Source organism: Saccopteryx leptura, chromosome 9 (assembly GCF_036850995.1).
Source record: "Saccopteryx leptura isolate mSacLep1 chromosome 9, mSacLep1_pri_phased_curated, whole genome shotgun sequence".
Taxonomy (NCBI): Eukaryota; Metazoa; Chordata; class Mammalia; order Chiroptera; family Emballonuridae; genus Saccopteryx; species Saccopteryx leptura.
In genome coordinates this window covers 86,808,883-86,832,403 of record NC_089511.1, presented here as the reverse complement: position 1 = coordinate 86,832,403, position 23,521 = coordinate 86,808,883, and the positions used below count along the sequence as shown (strand labels likewise).

Here is a 23,521-nt window from a genome sequence, read left to right as displayed (position 1 = left end):
GAAAGAGCAGACTTAAAGGACATACTAGATCAACTCGATTTAATAGATATCTTCAGAACCTTTCACCCTAAAGCAGCAGAATATATATTCTTTTCAAGTGCTCATGGTACATTCTCTAGGATAGACCACATATTAAGGCACAAAAGTGGTCTCAACAAATTTAAGAAGATTGAAATCATATCAAGCACTTTTTCTGATCACAGTGGCATAAAACTAGAAATCAACCACAACAAAAAAAACTGAAAAATACTCAAACACTTGGAAACTAAATAGCATGTTATTAAATAACGAATGGATTAACAATGAGATCAAAGAAGAAATTAAAAAATTCCTAGAAACAAACTATAATGAGTATACATCAACTCAAAATTTATGGGACACAGCAAAAGCAGTCCTGAGAGGGAAGTTCATAGCATTACAGGCATACCTCAAGAAGCTAGAAACAGTTCAAATAAACAACTTGACCCTGCATCTAAAAGAACTAGAAAAAAACAGAGAGTAAAGCCCAGAGGTAGTAGAATAAAGGAAATAATAAAGGTCAGAGAAGAAATAAATGACATAGAGGGTAAAGAAACAATACAGAGGATCCATGAAACCAGGAGCTGGCTCTTTGAAAAGGTAAACAAGGTTGATGAATCTTTAACCAGACTCACCAAGAAAAAAAGAGAGAGGACTCAAATAAATAAAATTAGAAATGAGAATGGAAAAATAACAACTGACATAACAGAAATACAAAATATTGTAAGAAAATACTATGAAGAACTGTACGCCAAAAAACTAGACAACCTAGAAGAAATGGATGAATTCCTTGAAACATATAATCTTTCAAAATTAATCTGGAAGAATCAGAAAACCTAAACAGACCAATTACAACAAGTGAGATCAAAACAGTTATCAAAAAACTCCCATAAAAGAAAAGTCCTGGACCTGATGGCTTCACAAGTAAATTCTACCAAATATTCAAAGAACTAACTCCTATCCTTCTCAAGGTATTTCAAAAAATTCAAGAGGAAGGAAGACTTCTAAGCTCCTTTTATGAGGCAAGTATAATTCTGATTCCAAAACCAGGCAAAGACAACACAAAGAAAGAGAATTATAGGCCAATATCCCTGATGAATATAGATGCTAAAATCCTCAATGAAATATTAGCAAACCAGATCCAGCAATATATGAAAAAAATCATACACCATGATTAAGTCGGATTTATTTGGGAGAGGCAAGGCTGGTACAATATTTGCAAATCAATCAATGTGATTTATCACATAAACAAAAGGAAGGAGAAAAACCACATGATAATTTCAATAGATGCAGAAAAAGCATTTGGTAAAATCCAGCACCCATTCATGATCAAAACTCTCAGCAAAGTGGGAATACAGGAAACATACATCAACATGATAAAGGCCATCTATGACAAACCCACAGCCAATATCATCTCACTGGGCAAAAATTAAAAGCAATCCGCTTAAGATCAGGATCAAGGCAGGGGTGCCCCTTTAATCACTCTTATTCAACATAGTTCTGGAAGTCCTAGCCACAGCAATTAGACAAGAAAAAGAAATAAGAGGCATTCAAATTAGAAAAGAAGAAGTGAAACTATCATTATTTGCAGATGATATGATACTGCATATAGAAAACCCTAAAGTCTCAGTCAAAAAACTACTAGACCTGATAAATGAATTCAGGAAGGTGGCAGGATATAAAATTAATACTCAGAATTCAGAGGCATTTTTATACACTAACAATGAACTGTCAGAAAGACAAATTAAGGAAGCAATCTTCTTCACCAGTGCAACCAAAAAAATAAAGTACCAAGGAATAAATTTAACCAGTGAGATTAAAGACTTGTACTCGGAAAATTAAAAATATTGATAAAAGAAATCAGGGAAGATACAAACAAGTGGAAGCATATACCGTACTCATGGTTAGGAAGAATCAACATCATTAAAATGCCTATTTACTTGAAGCAATTTATAAATTCAATGCAATACTGATTAAAATACCAATGACTTACTTCAAAGATATAGACACATATTCCAAAACTTTATATGGAACCAAAAGAGAACACGAATAGCCTTAGCAATTTTGAAAAGGAGTAGTAAAGTGGGAGGAATAACCATTCCAGATATCAAGTTATACTACAAGGCCATTGTACTCAAAACAGCCTAATACTGGCATAAGAACAGGCATATAGATCAATGAAACAGAACAGAGAACCCAGAAATAAACCCACAGCTCTTTGAACAACTGATATTTGACAAAGGAGGTAAGAGTATACAATGGAGTAAAGACAACCTCTTTAATAAATGGTGTTGGGAAAATTGGACAGCTATCTGCAAAAAAATGAAACTAGACCACCAACTTACACCATTCACAAAAATAAATTCAAAATGGATAAAAGACTTAAATGTAAGCCATGAAAACATAAGCATCCTTGAAGAAAACATAGGCAGTAAGCTCTCCGACATCTCTCGCAGCAATATGTTTGCCAATTTATCTCCATGGGCAAGTGAAATAAAAGACAGGATATACAAATGGGACTATATCAAACTAAAAAGCTTCTTCACAGCTAAAGACAATAAGAACAGAATAAAAAGACAAATTACACAATGGGAGAATATATTTGACAGTATGTCTGATTAAGGGTTAATAACCAAAATTTATAAAGAACTTGTAAAACTCAATACCAGGAAGACAAACAATCCAATCAAAAAATGGTCAAAAGAAATGAATAGACACTTCTCCAAAGAGGACATACAGATGGCCAATAGGCATATGAAAAAATGCTTAACATCACTAATTATTAGAGAAATGCAAATTAAAACCACAATGAGATATCATCTTACACCAGTCAGAATGGCGGCTCATCAACAAAACAACACAGAATAAGTGCTGGCGAGGATGTGGAGAAAAGGGATCCCTCTTCCACTGCTGGTGGGAGTGCAGACTGGTGCAGTTACTGTGGAAAACAGTATGGAGATTCCTCAAGAAATTAAAAATCAAACTGCCTTTTGACCCAGCTATCCCACTTTTAGGAATATACCCCAAGAACACCATAGCCCTGTTTGAAAAGAAGAGATGCACCCCCATGTTTATGGCAGCATTGTTCACAATAGCGAAGGTCTGGAAACAGCCCAAGTGTTCGTCAGTGGACGACTGGATTATAAATTTTGGTACATATATACTATGGAATACTACTCAGCCATAAGAAATGATGACATCAGATCATTTACAACAACATGGATGGACCTTGATAACATTATACTGAGTGAAATAAGTAAATCAGAAAAAACTTATAACTATATATTTCTATACATAGGTGGGACATAAAAATGAGCCTCAGAGACACGGACAAGAGAGTGGGGTTTACAGGGTTGTGGGGAGGAGAGAAAGAGTGTTGGGGGAGGTTAGAGGCACAAAAGAAACTAGTTAGAAGGTGACGGAATAAAATTGGACTTTGGGTGATGAGAATGCAGCATAATCAAATGTCAAAATAACCTAGAGATGTTTTCTCTGAACATATGTACCCTGATTTATCAAGGTCACCCCATTAAAATTAATAAAAAAAAATAAGATACCTTTAGGCAAATAAAAATGAAAACACAACAACACAAAATCTATGGGACACAGCAAAAGCAGTGTTAAGAGGGAAATGTACGAATGACAGCCTACCCCAAGAGGCAAAAAGAATCTTAAATACACAATCAAACTTTTACTTAAAGGAACTTGAAAAAGAACAGTAAACAAAGCCCAAAGTACAAGTAAGGATATAATAAAGATCAGAGCAGAAATAAATGAGAGACAAAAAATACAAAAAACCAGTGAAACCAAGAGCTGGTTTCTTGAAAACATAAAAAAGGTAGACAAATCTTTAATTATACCATATGAAGGAAAAAAGAGAGAGAACCCAAATAAATAAAATTAGAGATGAGTGAAGAGAATTAACAACAGACACCAAAGAAATGCAAAGAATTGTAAAAAATATTATAAGAAACTATTTGCCAAAAAATTGGACAATATGGATAAAATTGTTAAATTCCTAGAAACATAAAGTCTTCCAAAACTGAATCAGGAAGAATCAGAGAATCTGAATAGACAGATTAAAGCCAGTGAAATTGAACCAGTGATCAAAAAATTCCTAAAAAATAAAAGTCTTGGATATGAAGCCATCACAGGCTAATTTTACCAAACATTCAAAGAAAAATGAACACCTATGTCTTCCCAAACCATTCCAAAACATTCAAGAAAAGAAACTCCCAAGTTTATTTTAAAAGATCAGCATTATCCTAATTCCAAAACCAGAATAAAACACTACAAAGAAAGAAAATTACAGGCTAATATCCCTGATAAACAAAGATGCTTGAAGCCTCAAAAAATATTAGCCAACTGGATCAAGCAATTCATTAAGAAGGTCATAACCATGATCAAGTGGGATTTATCCGAGGATCGTAAGGTAGATATAATATCCAGGTAAATACAATATCCACAAATCAATAAACATGATATGTCATATAAACAAAATGAATAAAAATAATATGATCATATTAATAGTATAGAAAAAGTATTTGATAAAACTCAAGCACCTATGTATGACAAAAACTCTCAGCAAAATGAAAATAGAGGAAACATAGTTAAACATAATAAAGGTCATATATGACAAATCCATAGCCACTGTCATATTCAATAGGTAAAAACTACAAGTGTTTTCCTTGAGATCAGGAACAAGTCAGGGATGTCAGCTATCACAACTCTTACTCAATATAGTACTGGAAGTCCAAGTCACAGCAATCAGACAAGAAGAAATTAAAGACATCCAAACTGAAGAGGAAAAAGTAAAACTGTCATTATTTGCAGATGACATGATACTGTATATAGAGAACCCTAATGATTCCACCAGAAATAACTACTAGAACTGCTAAACTCAGAACAATAGCAATATATAAAATAAATACACAGAAATAGGTTGCATTTTTAGATGTCAGTTATGAATTATAAGAAAGAGAAGCTTTCTGATAGAAAGTTTTCTATCAGAGAGAAGTTTTCTGAAGAAAACAATCCCATTTTCAATTGCATCAAAAGGTAAAATGATAAGGAATAAATTTAATCAAGGAAGTAAAATACTTATACTTGGAATATTAAAAGATATTGAAGAAAAAAATTGAAAAATATAAATAAATGGAATTATACACCATGCTCATGAATATGAATAGGAAGATTTAACATCATTAAAATATCCATACTACCCAAAGCAACATATGGATTCAGTGTAACCCATATCAAAATAGAAATGGTTCCCCAACATATGACCAGATTATCATATTTCCCCATGTATAAGACACTCCCATGTATAAGATGCATCTTAATTTGGGGGCCCAAAATTTAAAAAAATGTATTACACAAAGTTATTAAACTCAAGTTTTATTCATCATAAAATTCATACAACTCCTTATCACTGTCAAAACTCTCATCCATTAGCTTGTCCTCATCTGTGTCTGATGACAAATAACTGTCTTCAACAATGAGCACAATAACAAGCACACAAAAGTGGGAAATGCAAGTAAAAAAAACTACAACCACTGTATAAAACACACCAGTTTTTAGATCCCAAATTTTTTGAAAAAAGGTGCATTTTATACATGGGGAAATGTGGTAAGTAATCCAAAAATTTATATAGACCCATAGAAGACAACTATCTTGAAAAAGTAAAACAAAGTTGGAGGTATCATGTTACCTGATATCAAACTATACTACAAGGCTGCAATAATCAAAATAGCATGGTACTGGCAAAAAAAAGACAGACATATAGATCACTGAAGCAGAACAGAGAGCTTAAAAATAAACCAATGTCCAGATGGACAATTAAAACTTGACAAATAATTTAAGAACAACGCGCAATGGGGCGAAGACAGTCTATTAAAAATGGTGTTAGGAAAATGGGACAAATAATAAAACTAGACCACTTTCTTATACCATATACAAGAATAAAATGGAGCGAAGTTTTTAATGTAAAACTTGAAACTATAAAATTCTCAGAAGAAAACATAGGTAGTAAAATCTTTGACATTTCTCTTAGCGATATTTTTCTGACATATTTCCTCAAGCAAAGAGAAAAAATAGAAATAAATGAGATGGAACTACATCAAAATAAAAATATTTTGCACAGCAAAGAAAACCATCAACAAAACAAAAAGATAATCCTGTTGAATAGGAGAAGATATTTGACAATAATATATCTGAAAAGAGGTTAATATAAAAATTTATGAAGAACTTATACAAATCGACAACAAAACAAAAAAATTCAATTTAAAAATAGGCAGAGGAGCTAAACGACTCTTCTTCAAAGAAGACATACAGATGGCCAATAGACATCTGGAAAGATGTCAATATCACTAATCATCGGAGAAATAAAAATTAAAACCACAATGAGATATCACTTTGCACCTGTCAGAATTCTCTCATCAATAAATCAACAAACAATAAGTGCTGGCAAGGATGTGGAAAAAAGGGAACCCTTGTGTACTATTGGTGGAAGTAAAAATTGGTGCAGATGCTATGGAAAACAGTGTGGAGTTTCCTCAAAAAAAATAAAAATTGAACTGCCTTATGACCCAGCAATTCTATTTCTGGGTATATGTCAAAAAAAAACCCAAAACACTAATTTGGAAAAATATATGCTCTTCTTTCATTGCAGCATTATTTATAATAGCAAAGATATGGCATCAACCCAAGTGTCTCATCAATAGAGGACTGGATAAAAAAGTGGTGGTACATTTAAACAATGAAATATTACTCTGACATTAAAAAAAAATCTTCCCATTTTCAACAACATGGATGGACCTAGAGAATACTATGCTAAGTGAAATAAGTACAAAAGGAAAAGACAATTACCATATGATTTCACTTATATGTGGAATCTAAAGAACAAAATAAAGAAACAAAACAGAGACAGACTCATAGATGCAGAGAACAGACTGATGGTTTACAGAGGGGTGGGGTGTTTAGGGTCTTGGTAAAAAAGAGAAAGGAATTAAGAAGTACAAACTGGTAGTTACAGAGTAGTCACAGGATGTAAATTTCAGCATAGGGAAAATAGACAATAATATTATAGTAACTGTGTGTGGTGCCAGGTGGGTACTTGAATTATTGGACAGATCTCTTTTTAATTTATATAATTATCTAATTGCTATGTTATACATCTGAAATTTATATACTGAATGTCAACTATCACTGAAAAATAAATTGAAGAAAAATTTCACATCAACAATCTAACTTTTCACCTATAGAAACTAAAAAGAAAGATAAGCCCAAAGTGAGTAGAATGAAGGAAATAATAAAGATTAGAGTAGAAATAAACAAAAGAGACAAAAATAAAACAGTAGAAAAGATCAGTGTTTAAAAACAACAGATTATCAAAATTGATAAACTTTTATCCAAAGTCATCAAAAATAAAAAGAGAAGGCTAAAATAAACAAATTCACAAATGAAAGAGAAGTTACAACAGACACCATAGAAATACAGCTGACTAAACAAAAGAGGTTTGAACTATATGGGCCTACCTATATGTGAAATGTTTTTAATAAATATATAGTTGTTTCTACATGTCCCTGAATTTTGTGTCCACAGATTCAACTAACCACCAATCAAAAAAAGTATTTTCATCCATGGTTGGGAATTAACAGATGTGGTGTCCTTCCTTAAGTTATACACAGATTCTTGACTGTTCAGGGTGTTGGTACCTCTATCCCATGTATTGTTCAAGGGACAACTGTACAAAGGATTATAAAAAATACTATGAACAATTATATGCCAACAAATTGGACTACATAGAAGAAACAGATTAATATCTTAGAAATATCAACCTTCCAAGACTGAACTAGGAAGACACAAATATCTGAACACATTACTAGCAATAAATTGAATCAGGTATTAGAAAACTCTCAACAAAGGTCCAGGGCCAGATGACTTCACAGGTGAATTTTACCAAACATTTACAGAAGAATTAATACCTATTCTTCTCAAACTATTCCAAAAAATCAAGAGAAAGAAATGATTCTATGATTACCCTGATACCAAAATCAGACAAAAGCATTACAAAAAAAAATAAAACAAACAAACAAACAAAAAAAAACCTACAGGCCAATATCCTAATAAATATAAATGTAAATACCCTCAACAGAACATTAGCAAGCTGAATTCAACAATACTTTAAAAGGATCATGCATCACAATCAAGGGAGATTTATTTCAAGGGTGCAAGGATTGTTTCATATCCACAAATCAATGTAATATACTACAATAATAAAACAAATGATAGAAATCTATGATCATATCAATAGATGCAGAAAAGGCATTTTACAATATTTAACATCCATTTATTAGAGAAACTCTCTACAAAGTGGGTAGAAAAGGAACATACATCAACATAATAGAGATTATATATGACAAACTCACAGATACATTATCGTCAACAGTGAAAAGTTGAATGCTTTTTTTGAAGAACAGGAACAAGACAAAAATACCAACTACCGTTGTTTTTATTCAATGAAGTATTAAAAGTTTTAGCATAGTACTCAGACTAAATAAATAAATAAATAAATAAATAAATAAATAAATATTGGCACTACTAGCAGATGATATGTATATATACTGTGTGTATATATATAACCCTAAAGATTCTGCCAGAAAACTATTAAACTAATAAATAAATTTAGTAAACTTGCAGAATATAAAAGTAATATTCAGGAATTTGTTGTGTTTCTATATATGAATAATGAACTATCAGAAAGAGAAATTAAGAAAACAATCTCACTTATAATTACATAAAAAAGAATAGACTACCCAGGAATAAGTTTAGCCAAGGAGGTAAAATACTTGTATCCTGGAAACTATAAAACATTGTAGAAGAAAATTGAGGTAGATACAAATAAATGGAAGGCTACACTGTGCTCATGGATAAGAAGAATTAATATCATTAACAGATCCATACTACCCAAAGCAATCTACAGATTCAATACAATCTCTATCAAAATAGCAGTGGCATTTTTTATAGAACTAGAGCAAATAACCCCAAAATATATGTGGAACCACAAAAGGACATCAAATAGCCAAAGAAAGCTTGAGAAAGAACACAGTTGAAGTTACCAATTTTCCTGATTTAAAACTATACTACAAAGCTAATAGTGGTCAAAATAAGTATAGTATTAACACAAAAACAGACACATATATCAATAAGACAGAATAAATCTGCCCAGCAATAAATCCATGTTTATATAGTTAACTAACATACAACAAAGGAGGCAAGGACATACTAGAGCAGGTGTGGCCAACAGTTTTTGCCCCCGGGCCAAATTAGAAAGAAAACTTTTTCACAGGCCAGACAAAATATTAAAATTAAAAAATGTTAAATACAAAAATGATTTGTTTAAGTAAACAAAATTTTATTACATAATTTGTTTATAAATAAATGTAAGTGAGTGAAAAAATTTTAATATACAATATTATTTTAATAAAAATATATTTTAATAAAAATAATATTATATACCATATAAATATCCAAACTGTATCGCAATCAATCAAAACAATATTTAATTAATAGAATGAGTTTGAAGGGATTATATTGCAAATAAAACAATTATTTCGTTCTACAAACAGCCTGGACACGTTTTCAGTTATTTACTGCAACTATTGTCTATGCTGCAATGCCACTTGATTCAGCACATTTGACCACAAAAATAACGAATTGTTTGACCTTTGGTGCACACTGGCAAACTCAGCCTAAAAGAATGTGGGTTTCACATTGCCACTAAATGTCAAACAGTTCATATTGAGTACAGACGAGTACAAAAGTTGTAGATCTTTATAATGGAACTTTTTAAAAAAATAAAGAAGTATCGTGAATGCATTCGACCAATTATTGGAAGTTAACCCTAGATTAGTCACACGCAGAATTCTTTTCTGCATATCACTATCTTCTTAAATATCTCAATTTCCAATAATCAAAGAAGCTTCCACTTCTGAGTAGCTGACATTATAAAGTCGTGGAGAATATTAAAAATTTAATCGTGGGCCACATAAACTCATTACACAGGCCGCAACTGGCCCATGGGCCATATGTTGGCCATGCCTGTACTAGAGGAAGAAGAAGTCTCTTCATAATATGATGTTCAGAACTCGAAACAGACACGTGAAAAAAAGAAAAAAAACTGGACTACTTTCTTATACTGTATATAGAAGTAAGACCAAATGGATTAAACTTAAATGTAAGACCTGAAACCATAAAACTCCTTGAAGGAAACATAGTAAACTCTTTGATATAAAACTCAATATAAAAAAAAATCTGATTTTATAAATGGGCAAAGGACTTGAATAGACATTTTTCTAAAGAAAATATACAGATGGTCAACAGAGATATGAAAAGATGCAAATCGCAACCATAATGAGATATCATCTCACACCTGTCAGTAATACTATTCTTAAAAAGTCAACAAACAACAAATACTGAGGGGGATGTGGAGAAGTGAGAACCCTCTTACACTGTTGGTGAGAATGTAAATTAGTGCAGCCACTATGGAAAACAGTATGGAAATTTCTGTTAAAATTAAAAATAAAGCTACCACATACCCCAGCGATTTCACTTCTGGCCATTTATCTGAAGAAAACCAAAATATTAATTCAAAAAGATATATGCACTCCTATATTTATTACAGCATTATTTACAATAGCCAAAATATGGAAGCAACCTAGGTGCTTATCAATAAAGGAGCAGATAATGAAGATGTGTGTGTGTGTGTGTGTGTGTGTGTGTGTATACACACACACACACACACACGCACAATGGAATATAATTTAGCAATAGAAAGAATAAAATCTTGTCATTTGTGAGTACATGGTTGGACCTAAATAACACAGAGAAAGATAAATACCATATGGATTCACTTATATGTGTAAGTTAAAAACAAAACAAACAAAATGGAAGGACTCATAGATACAGAAAACAAACTAATGATTGCAGGAGTCAAGGGGAGGCAATGGATGAAAAGGGTAAAGAAGAATAAGAGGGACAAACTTCCAGTTATAAAATAATAAGTCAGAGACATAATGCACAGTATATGGAATATATATAGTTAATATTGTACTAAATTTGTATGGTGATCGACAGTTACCACTTATTATGGTGACCACATTGTAAGGCATATGAATGTTGAATCACATTATATACCTGAAACAAACATACTATTGTATGTCAACTATACTTCAATAAAAACATATTTAGAAAGCAATATAAACAATAATTTAGTGACTATTAAAATATCATTTATAGATAGATGGATAGACAGACAGACAGACTGATAGATAGGGATGCAAAGTGATACAGGGGCATTTATTATGAAATTATATTCTTTCTTCCTGGAGGTTAATGTCTTTTAAATAGAACAAAGATGCCTATTTTCAAATCTTTTCAAAATAGCAAAGATACAACTCTCTCATTCAAAACATACCCAGACACTTCAGGACATTATTACATTTCACAACAGCATGGATGGAATGGGAAAGTAATACACTTACTGAAATAAACCAGTCAGAGAAAGACAAATATCATATGATCTCAGTTTTATATGTGGAATCTGATGAACAAAATGAACAAATAAACAAAATAGAAATAGACTCATAGATACAGAAAACAGACTGACAGCTGTCAGAAGGGAGGAGGTGGGGGGCTGAGTGAAAATGGTAAAAGGATTAAGAAAAAAAAATCCCATAGACACAAACGATAATATGATGATTACCAGAGGGAAAGGAGAGGAGGGGAGGGGAGGTAGAGGACAGTAAAGGGGAGATAAATGGTGATGGAAGGACCCTTGACTCTGGGTGATTAACACACAATATAATATATAGATGATTTATTATAAAATTACACACCTGAAACTTACATAATTTTATTAACCAATGTCACTCAAAAAAATTCAGTAAAATTTTTAAAGGATTATTATAATTAATAGGAGAGACTTGCTTAATTTTTTTCAAAGGTTTTTGTCATTGCCCTGACATTGTACCTTCATAAAACTACAAACTATTATTATTCTTGATGTATTCTTTCTAGTCTATTCTATTTACTTCTATTTTATTTTAAAGAAATACTGCTTGTGAATCCAAATAGTCTAGATTGAGTTACACCAACATCAATCTCTCAGTTTTAATGATGTACTATAGTTACATAAAAACTTGTCCTTGGGGGAATCTGGGGGAACAGTACATGAAAACTCTCCGTGGTAGTTTTGCAATATATTTTTAGCCATAAATGAGAGAAAAGAACTTCACAAATGAATTGTGAATGCTGAATTGGTTTTATGATTCAATAACAAGTTCCATGAGTTTGTAAGCATTGATCCTTCAAAGTGGCTTTATATATGATAATTCTAGTTATACCTTATATCAAGGACTACCTGGCTTCATGAAATTGCATGAACAATAAAAATAAAAAGAACAACATTATAAATACCCTAGAAAGAGAAATGTGGAGAAATATATGAAAAATATAAGTTTACAATATTGTAGAAATTCTTAAAAATTCTTGAGGTAAGGAAGCTTAATACTATAAAATTTTAAGTAGTATTTGATTAATATATTGATTTAATTGTATTCTTATCATACAATTGATTGATATTAAGGGGAACTTGATGAAATTATTTCAAGGTTTATCAAGGCATGTAAGTCAAAGATGAATCCTGATGAAGTTCTCTACACAGAGAATAATGACCCAGACAGAGAGCAGTGTGTGCAGCCACATGTACCAGCTCTGAGAGCGCAGTAGTGTATTCTCAGAAATTCCATGATCTGACTGCGGTCATACTGGTAGCTTGGAAACACTGGAAAGTTCATTCCTCATGGTGGCTCTTTGGAAAGAAAATTATAGAAACTGTTACTACCACCACACATACAAGAGAAAATTGAAGAAATAAAAAACGTTACATACAAAATGTCACAATTTCTTTAAAATGTATAATAAAAATTAACATAATACATTTTCATCAAATATTTGGCTCTGAGAGAATGCTTTAAATTTTAAATTAATGAAGGAAATAACAAAGAAAGACACATATAGATATACTGCTTTAAAACTTACAAGTTTTGTACTTGACCCTAATTTCTATTAATAACTTCTCAAATCCACAATTTAAAAAAATTGGCTACAAATAGCAGGCAAAAGTTGACTAATCTTCACATTTAAATTACTTACACAAAAAAATAAGTAGGAACTCTAATAGATAAATAAGAAAAAGCTACGATCAGAAAATTTTGTCACAACAGGCTAATGTAATGTATTGAATAGATAACACATGTGAACTCATGGAGCCAGGTTAACTTTAAAATGTACAACTGTACACCTTTAAGATGTTTCACTTAAAAATTTAGAAATGGCAATAATAAAGGTAAGTTCTGGCTGCAATACATCTCCTTTTTTGTTTCATGATTATCATCTCCATGGTTCTCCAAAGCACCTGTTCCTTCTGCTCCTTCTGTGGCGTGGTTATTAACATCTGCCATTCCTAAGGCTCCACGGGATGTTCCACTTACTAAACACCATGGCCTTTTCCTTCCTCAACCACCTTATTTCCACAGAATGCTTCCCACAAGTCCATTTCAGTCCACATGCTCCCTAATACACCCTGGCTGTCCTCTAACAACACCTTCTCTGAGATAGCGAATGAAAAGTCTGTAATCTTCTTCCCCCTTGCTCAACAGTTTTCACAGCACTTGTGCTTTGCCTCCATCATGATATTCAACCCCTTGATCCCTCTATGCTCTCCCAACCCTGTATCTCCATCTTTCTCCTCAACCAACTTGGCTCCCACAGTCCATCATTTTCTTTCAGAACCTCTAAACCCCAACTCCTTCTTCCTTCCACAGAGCCCCTGGGGAATACCGCAAATACTGATGAAACCATCACTTTCTCCATGTCTATCCATAGCCAATCTTGATTAACAAATTCACACTGTAGGCAAGTTCGCATCACTAAACACATAACCACCACATATTACCACTTAGTCACCCAAAGATGTTTTCATGAAAAGCATTTAAAGGGTCTTCTCAGTATTCCACAAATGTCCAACTTGTCTCTGCCCCACTCAGCCGATCATTTTGCCTCAAACTTTACTGAGATTATTTAAGCCAGCATATGCCTTCTTCAAGCTTGCAAAATCAGTTTTATAAACTTGATAGCACTGAACCTATTCTCTCCTCCCACCCTCCTGACACAATAAGGAAATGTCCGTTCTCTTGTTTGAAGACAATTGTTATACCAGGACCTGGGCCTCACCCCATTTTCCCTTTTCCAGACCTTGTTATCTTCTTCATCGCTGGCTACCTCTTCTTCATCCTTTTCTAGCTTTTGTTTTCTGTCTGATACTTAAACTTTGGAATCTTTTAGGACTTTATTCCAGGTTCTTTTCTCTTCAGTTTTATATTTGTCCCTAAGTGATATCATCAATGTTCATAATTTAAAGGGCCTGCATATATACATAGAATTATAATTATTACAATTATCTATGCATTTTCCATACCAGAAACATGAAAATAATATTCAACATATGCTTCTTTTCTCTTTGACCTGTCAGAGACAACCAATGACCATTTTACTTCCTAAGGATTCTTGGTGTATACACACACATATATATACATATGTATATATATACACAGACACACATGCATATATATATAGTATGTCCGTAAAGTCATGGTGCACTTTTGACCGGTCACAGGAAAGCAACAAAAGACAACAGAAATGTGAAATCTGCACCAAATGAAAGAAAAACCCTCCCAGTTTCTGTAGAATGATGTGGCAGCATGTGCGCATGCACAGATGGTGGCGTAACACCGTGTATACAGCGGAACAGCCCACGGCCATCCCAGTTGAGATGTGGACGGTACAGAGGAAAGTTCAGTGTGTTCTTCGGCTTGCTAAATTCGAATTCATGACCAAAGTGCAACGTGAATATCAGCACATTTATAACAAAGCGCCACCACAGAGGAATAACATTACTTGGTGGGATAAGCAGTTGAAGGAAACCGGCAGTTTGGTGGAGAAACCCCGCTCTGGTAGGCCATCAGTCAGTGATGAGTCTGTAGAGCAGGGGTCCCCAAACTTTTTACACAGGGGGCCAGTTCACTGTCCCTCAGACCGTTGGAGGGCCGGACTATAAAAAAAACTATAAAAAAATCCCTATGCACACTGCACATATCTTATTTTAAAGTAAAAAAACAAAACGGTAACAAATACAATATTTAAAATAAAGAACAAGTAAATTTAAATCAACAAACTGACCAGTATTTCAATGGGAACTATGGGCCTGCTTTTGGCTAATGAGATGGTCAATATGCTCCTCTCACTGACCACCAATGAAAGAGGTGCCCCTTCCGGAAGTGCAGCGGGGGGCCGGATGAATGGCCTCAGGGGGCCGCATGCGGCCCGCAGGCCGTAGTTTGGGGACCCCTGCTGTAGAGGGTATACAGATTGCTACCTAAGGAGCCCTAAAAAATCTGTGTATGAGTCCACATCGAACTGCACTGAATAGGTATGAAACTGGGAGAGTTTTCCTTTTATTTGGTGCAGATTTCACATTTCTATCGTCTTTTGTTGCTTTCCTGTGACCGGTCAAAAGTGCACCATGACTTTACGGACACACTGTATATAACCCCTGTTTGTATCTGCAACCACTTTAGCTCAAGTTATCATTGTACCTCCACTGATACACTTTAAGAGTCTTTGCTCCCTCCATTTTTCAAACTGTTTTGTACATGTTATCGTCAAACAGGTCTCTTTAAAACACTAATGTGTTAGTGTAGCTTTCCTGCTGATAATCAAGCGACCTGGTTATGATGATACTTAATATAAGGTCCTGTTCCTCATTACCTCTTCAATCCAATCTTGCCCCTGGATGTCTCCCCTCCCCTCAGTGCCCCACCACAATGGCTGTCTCTTTGTATGTCCCAGAAGCCAAGTTCTCCTTCCTCTCCAGGTGTTTGGATAATTCATTCTCCCTGTCTGGAAGGCCCTTCCCTGCATCTGCCCTTGGCTAGGATAGTATCACTCATTCTTATGTATCAAATGAAGTGTAACTCTCTGAGAGAAGCCTTCTTGATTTCTTAAGACTAAGTCAGTTTGCTTCCTGAATCTCTCAGAGTAACACATTTCTTTACTATGTGCATACCTCAAGGACACAGTTAAATGACTAACTTATTGCTTTTCTCCTATTTAAATCTGTTCCATAGATAATTTTCATGAGAACAGAGACTGAGTATGTCATCTCCTCACTTTATCTCAGTGTCTTTTACAGTGGCTGGCACACAGTAGGCTCCTTAAAATGTGTTGTATGCATTAACATGCACTAACCTATAAAATTCATAAATAATTTTAACAAGGATTTCAAATATTGTCAAGAATGCAGTGAAATATGACCAACTGTATGCTGCTCTTGGGAATATAATTTGTCACAACCCTTCTAGAAAATAATTTTACATGATATATTTCAAGTGTTATTTTTGAACTGGTAATTCCACTCCAAAGAAACAAGCTTAAGCACATGCACAACAGCTTACATACAGATGTTTCTTGTCTCATTATTCATAATATTGCAAAATTATGAACAACATATATATCCAATAGTTAAGTAAATTAAAGTTTGCCATGTAAGTAGAATATTATTTCACTATTTTTAATTACATATACAAATAGTTTTCAATAACTTCAGGCAGTGTTTATTTTTTAATGTTTCTGAATAAGCAGAACACAAAATTATAAAAATAAGAATTCAACTATGTAAAAAAGAATATACAAAAAAGAATAAAACTATAAACATAATAACAATGATAATAATGTTAACAACTAACACTTACTGAGCATTTACTATGTGCCATGCACTGTTTTTACATTAACTGATTTATTTGATGGGCACAGCAATCTTATTATTTCAATTAGGTTTCAATTATTTCCATTCTTAAGATAAGGAAACTAAGACTCATAAAGTTTAAGGCACTTCTCTAGTATCACCAAAGGTGTTCAGTAACAAGGTCTAAATACTTTAAAGTAACAAAAATATTCTCAAATATAATTATAGCATTTCTTGGTTATATGGCTATATATGATTCCTTCTTATTTTCTGTAATGAGGGCAAAAAATGTTTTATCTAAAAAAATAAACCTATTGGGTCCAATTTAAACTTACCAAATTTATATTAACTATAGGACTAAGAAGAGGTTCTTATTTGGGAAAATCTTTATGTCAAAATAATCCTGTGCCCTGGCTAGTTTGCTCAGCGGTAGAGAATCAGCCTAGTATGCGGATGTCCTAGGTTTGATTCCGAGTCAGCGGTGGAGAATCAGAGGGGTTCACCCATCTGCTTCTCCACCCCTCCCCCTCTTCTATCTCTCCCCCTTCCCCTGCAATAATGGCTTGATTGTAGTGAGTTGGCCCTAGGCACTGAAGATGGCTCCGTGGTCTCTGCCTCTGGTGCTAAGAAGAGCTTGGTTGCTGGGCAATGGGGCAACAACCCAGGTGGGCAGAGCATTGTCCCCTAGTGGGCTTGCCAGGTGGATCCTGGTTGGGGAGCATTTGGGAGTCTGTCTCTGCCTCTCCTCCTCTCACTGGATAATCATCATCATCCTGGAGTCAGAAGTATAAATTGTGAAAATATGAATATTTCAGAAGCCTATTGCATCACCTCCCACTGACTATTATCAGAACTGCCAAAAATGATTGCTTCAGAAAATTACACTATGATTATTATGTTAAAAGTTCTTTTCTAAGTATAACCCCCATACCCACCAGCCTGTCATGTAGCCTTCTTCAGCAAAGAATAGTGTACTGATTGGGTAATGTAGGGATCACATATTTTTCGTCAAGAGATTCTCATGGAAGTATGGGAAAATACAAGATCTGAAACTATGGTACTTATTCATCAACTCAGATATTTTATTAAATATATATAATTTATAATTATATATGTAATTGAAGTACCTCTGGGTCTCCTTTAATCAGCATGTCCTGTTATCAGAAAAATGAAGACCTGTTCAGAGGATTTGTGACAAGTGCACCCCAGTTAACTTGAAAAAACAAGTATGTGGTCTTCTTTGCTCCAGTAGAGACTGCCCTTCTACCTGACCTCTTTGTAACATTCTTCCAGCAGGTCTTTATATAGTTTGAGAATAAAATTTATCCATTTAAAAAAAATGAGACTCAAGTTAATGGAAAAATAAAATGCCATAAATTTATGTCTGTGTGTGCATGTGTCTTTGTAGTGTGTATGTGCGTGTACGCACATGCATTTGTGGTATATCGTGGATGAATGGCAGGACATGCTCCACCAGGAAACTTTTGTCTAGGAGCCTCTTAGGAAGTATTTATCACAAGGGTATCAGAAGCATGAATCTTGCAATATGTAATAATCTTAAGGCCCCAGGGGACACTGAAGTGGAAATAACACCAAGTTCCATAAAATGGCTGTTCTTCACCTCTCCAATGACCCAGCCCCTCTGAACGTAGAAGAGACTAAATTAAAAAGATTAAAAACTATTTTTTAAAAATTCCATCACTGAAATCTCTTTAAGATATTGGGAAAACAGCACTTCACTTCTAGCTTGTTCCGCATGAGGTTGAACACATTTATCCCAGTTAAGGCCGGAGATGGTTGGGAATGAATCCAAGATTAAGCTGAGATATCCCTGCATGGGAACAGCCAAAGGCATCCCCCAGGTGAGGGGAGCGCTAGGACACAGTTAGAAAAGGAAAGCAGTAAATATCACCCACATATATACAAGAAGACTGAGTTTGTAAGCACACACAAGCCACTTCATAGGTATCTACTGTTCTAATTGGCTAAAATTTGGGAGAGAGGATGGGGGTAAAAGTTATAATTATTCTTCAGATGGAGGCTGAGCTTGGGAACAAAAACAGCTTGATAGTTGTGATCCTATTATATTCATAAACTGGAATATTGAAATATATGGATTTCATTGAATAATGACAGCAAAAATAACTACATGATAACTTAGGATAAATAAATTAGTACAACCTGACCAGTGGTGTGGTGCAGTGGATAGTGCGTCAGCTGGGACACTGTAGTCCTAGGTTCAAAATCCTGAAATTGCTGGCTTGAATGCAGGCCCATCTGGCTTGAGCAAGGGGTCACCAGCTTGAGTGTGGGATTATCAACATGATCACATGGTTGCTGGCTTAAGACCAAGGTCACTGGCTTGAGCAAGGGGTCACTGGCTCATCTGGAGTCCCCCTAGTTAAGGCACATATGAGAAGCAATCAATGAACAACTTAAGTGCTATAACTACAAGTTGATGCTTCACATCTCTCTCCCTTTCTGTCTGTCTGTCTGTCTGTCTCTGTCTCTCTCTCTCTCTCCATTATGTAAATATTCTCTCTAAAAGAGAGAGAGAAAGAAAGAAAGAAATTAGCACAAAGTGATAAGAAGGAGTAAATAGTAGGAGGGGTACCGGTAATCACACATTCATAAACGAAGTACTAAATGATGAAAGGAATACAATTAATCTAACACAATATGAAAATAAGCAGTTAACAATTTAAGAGACACAGAGGAAGAGTAATTTCCTAATTGGATAAACAAAATAAGACAATTAAGGTTAAAGCATATTATAATCATTTGAAGGAAATAAGGTTCCCAAGGCAATATTAAGTGTCATTCATTTTTTCTCTTAAGATACTAAGATATTCTCAGACAACAAAGAGAAGTGAGACAGAGAACCTATGGGCATTTTGCTCTTCTGCTCAAGATGTGAGTGTTCTACAATTGGCATAAAAGAGTTCTGTTGAGGATACTTCAGATGTTCTCTTTTTCACTGAGATACTTTCTCTAGCCTCAAAGACCTACCTTGAAACTAAAAGCTTCTCTGAGCCTCATTGTCTATAGAGATTATACAACAACCTGTGTACATTAAGCATTATCCAATAAAAATTTGGTGTTGTCCCGGGGGACAGCTGTGATTGGCTCCAGCCACCCGCAACCATGAACATGAGCGGTAGGAAATGAATGGATTGTAATACATGAGAATGTTTTATATTTTTAACGTTATTATTATTTTTTATTAAATATTTGTCTGAAAGCCAGATACAGCCATCAAAAGAGCCATATCTGGCTCGCAAGCCATAGATTCCCGACCCCTGCCTTATACAATCACTATGCTAGTTCTTATCTATTTTTCTTAAACATGAGTATATCTCTAATATTTTAAGAATGAGTTCATATTTTAAAGTTCTCCAAATTGAAAGCCATATACTTTGATCATCTCTCTCCTAAAACTCTTCTGTAGTTTACCTTTCCCAGGATGTTATCTCAATATGAACTCATTCAATATGGAGCTTTTTCTGATTGGCTTCTTTCACTTCATTCTTTCTTCATGCATTTCAGATCCACTCATGCTTTTCCATGGCTTCATAGTTCATCCCCTTTTATTGCTGCATAGTATTTCATTGCCTACACTATGATTTCCAAACCATGCCAACTGTTTTTCATTGTGCCCTCACTACCACCACTAAAGGACTTTGGAGTATTTTGTTTTGTTTACCCTGGGGGATCTTGATACTAAGGCAACCTGACTGTCTTCTGGGCACGCCTGGCTACTGTTATACCTTGCCACAGATGTAGTTGCAAAAAAAAAAATGACACTGAGGATCACTGAGCCAAGATCATAAAAAATGTGCATTCTCACACTCTGTCTTACACAGACACAGAGTCCTTTACTCCCACCTTATGGGAGAAAAGATTGGTTAATTAAAATTAGAGAAATTATTCACTCAATATTTATGACAAAAAAATGTTTTAAGCTCCCTTTCTTGTCTATGGTGCAATTCAAAATTCTACAAGTATTAAGAGAGGCAATCAGAACTAACACCCTGAGTGACTTCTCACTTAACAGAGAAATCCAGAATTCAGCCCCAGTTAGTAAATCCCACTCTCCAGCCAAGCTGAAAAGTCACATGGTTGTCCTCTATTCCCTTCCTCTTTGTTGAACAGTTCTGTAAATATTTCTAACATCTCCGCTTCCCCTTTAAAGTCCTCTTGCATGTGTATCTGTCTAGATTGTTGTGGCTTCAAGTCTAGACCCAGCTGTACCTGATCTTAGAGCTATGGTCCTGATTATCACATGACTGGCTTAGGGTCTGTCTCAAGTCCCAGTATTTGCATGTAGCAGATACCATCTGAAGTGTCCGTCCAGCTTCCAGACACTGAATATGCCTCCTGATTGACATGCATGGGCATCAAAAGCCATGTTTAGAATCCAACCAGTAGGATAAGGGAAGACCCTGGATCCAAAAAGAACTAAACATATTCTTTTTCTTGAGAATTCTGTAATGTAAATTCAGATCTAGAACAAAAAATTAAAACTAAACAATGCATTAAATTAAAACTAAACTAAGCATTCCAGACTAGCAGTATTTTCCAAATTGTGGAACAAAACCCATTAATAGATCATGAATAGAAATAGTGTGTGATGACTAGAACATTTCACAAAAATTTAAATAGGATAAAATATATGATATCATAAAATATTATAGCATATTTTACATAGTAAGGATAAATATTGTTTCATAGAACTTTTGTTTTATTGTATATGTGTGCCTTCTGGGGCAAGTGTAAAATTTTAGGTCTAAAAGTGTAGAAAAACCCTGTTCTACAGGGAATATCTCAAAACTCTGTTGTTTTTTTCTCAAATTATGGTTGTACATGATTTCTTTTGCATGAGGGTAAGAAGGGACAGTTAATTAATCTTGCTTTGATTCTACTGTGAACCACAGTAACCTTAGCTAATATACTGGAAGCAAGATTCTGTTTGGCCAAGCTCCAGTCCAGCGTGAACCCTGATTCAAACATTTCTGGAAGTCTAAAAAATCATATAACCTGTAAGGTTGCCTCTTCCTATCCATCCATCAGACAGTCCTCCAGAAAGGATATTTAAATGGGCCAGAAATGCCAGGAATCTTACTGTACTCTTCTAATCTAAAGGAATAATCATTTGACAATATGGAAGTGACCAAAGGTTAGAAGAAAAGGGGCCAGGGACTTTTTGTGTGTGAGGCAAACATGGTAACCACTGAACTGTGGAAACAGGACCAGGTAAAGGGACTAAGAAGCACAAATTGGTAATTACAAAATAGTCAGTATGGACCTGGAGAGTATTATGCTAAGTGAAATAAGCCAGGCAAAGAAAAGACAAATACCACATGATCTCACTTATATGTGGAATCTAATGAACACAATAAACTGAGGAACAAGAAAGAAACAGAGGCACAGACATAGGGAAGAGATGGACAGCTGTCAGAGGGAAGGGGAGAGGGGGCTGCATTAAAGAAAGTGAAGAGGCCCTGGCCGGTTGGCTCAGTGGTAGAGCGTGGGCCTGGCGTGCGGGGGACCCGGGTTCGATTCCCGGCCAGGGCACATAGGAGAAGCGCCCATTTGCTTCTCCACCCCCACCCCCTCCTTCCTCTCTGTCTCTCTCTTCCCCTCCCGCAGCCAAGGCTCCATTGGAGCAAAGATGGCCCGGGCGCTGGGGATGGCTCCTTGGCCTCTGCCCCAGGCGCTGGAGTGGCTCTGGTCGCGGCAGAGCGACACCCCGGAGGGGCAGAGCATCGCCCCCTGGTGGGCAGAGCGTCGCCCCTGGTGGGCGTGTCGGGTGGATCCCGGTCGGGCGCATGCGGGAGTCTGTCTGACTGTCTCTCCCCATTTCCAGCTTCAGAAAAATACAAAAAAAAAAAAAAAAGAAAGTGAAGAGATTAACCAAAAACATATGCACTTAACACATAGATACAGACAATAAGTAACAATAGCCAGGGGAAAGAGGAGTAGAGGTAGGGGAGGAGGGCAATGGGTGGCAGGAAAGGGGGCTTAAAGAGACTACTTGGGGCAAGCAAGGGGCATGGTGTGGGGTGCAGATGGTATTATATTGAGTTGTACACTTGCAAACTGTATAGTTTGGCAAACCATGTCAACCCAGTAATTTTTTTTTTTAATTAACTAAAAAAAATAAACCTGGACTCAGAGAATTCCAATAAAGCAAGTTGTCAAAAGAACTGCAAATACTCACCAATTCCTGAAGTCATGTAGTGTGATAGAGTGCTGTGGACCCCACTTTAGAAATGAGGGTACAAAAGCGCCAGGTGCTGAATGGCGGGGGTGTGAGCAGAAGCCGTGCCTGTCTGGAGCCCGAATGTAGGCTTTCCTCCTCCAACTGCCCCTGCCCCACATCTCAGCTCACTAGACCACCTCAGCAAGGACAGCTCCCAGGTTCCCCATGGACCAGAAGGATAGGGGTAACCATGGATTACTCACAGAATCTTCCTGGGAAGACAGCTTTTATCCCTGCTGGTACTGCCTGGGCCCAGGCTGCTGGAGCCGCCCTGCATGACTCCTAGTTCAAACTAGTAGTGCGTGCTGAGATGTTTAATGCACACTGTGAAGTGGGGGAGCACACTAAACAAAATGAGGAATATCCACTGGTTTCTT

At 35.3% G+C, this 23,521-nt stretch overlaps 1 pseudogene; it reads right to left on the bottom strand.

Moving 5' to 3' along the window:
* LOC136381523 (cytoplasmic aconitate hydratase-like) overlaps window positions 1-23,118 on the bottom strand; it is a 39,204-nt pseudogene extending 16,086 nt beyond the window's left edge.
* Between the last annotated feature and the right edge of the window lie 403 nt (window positions 23,119-23,521).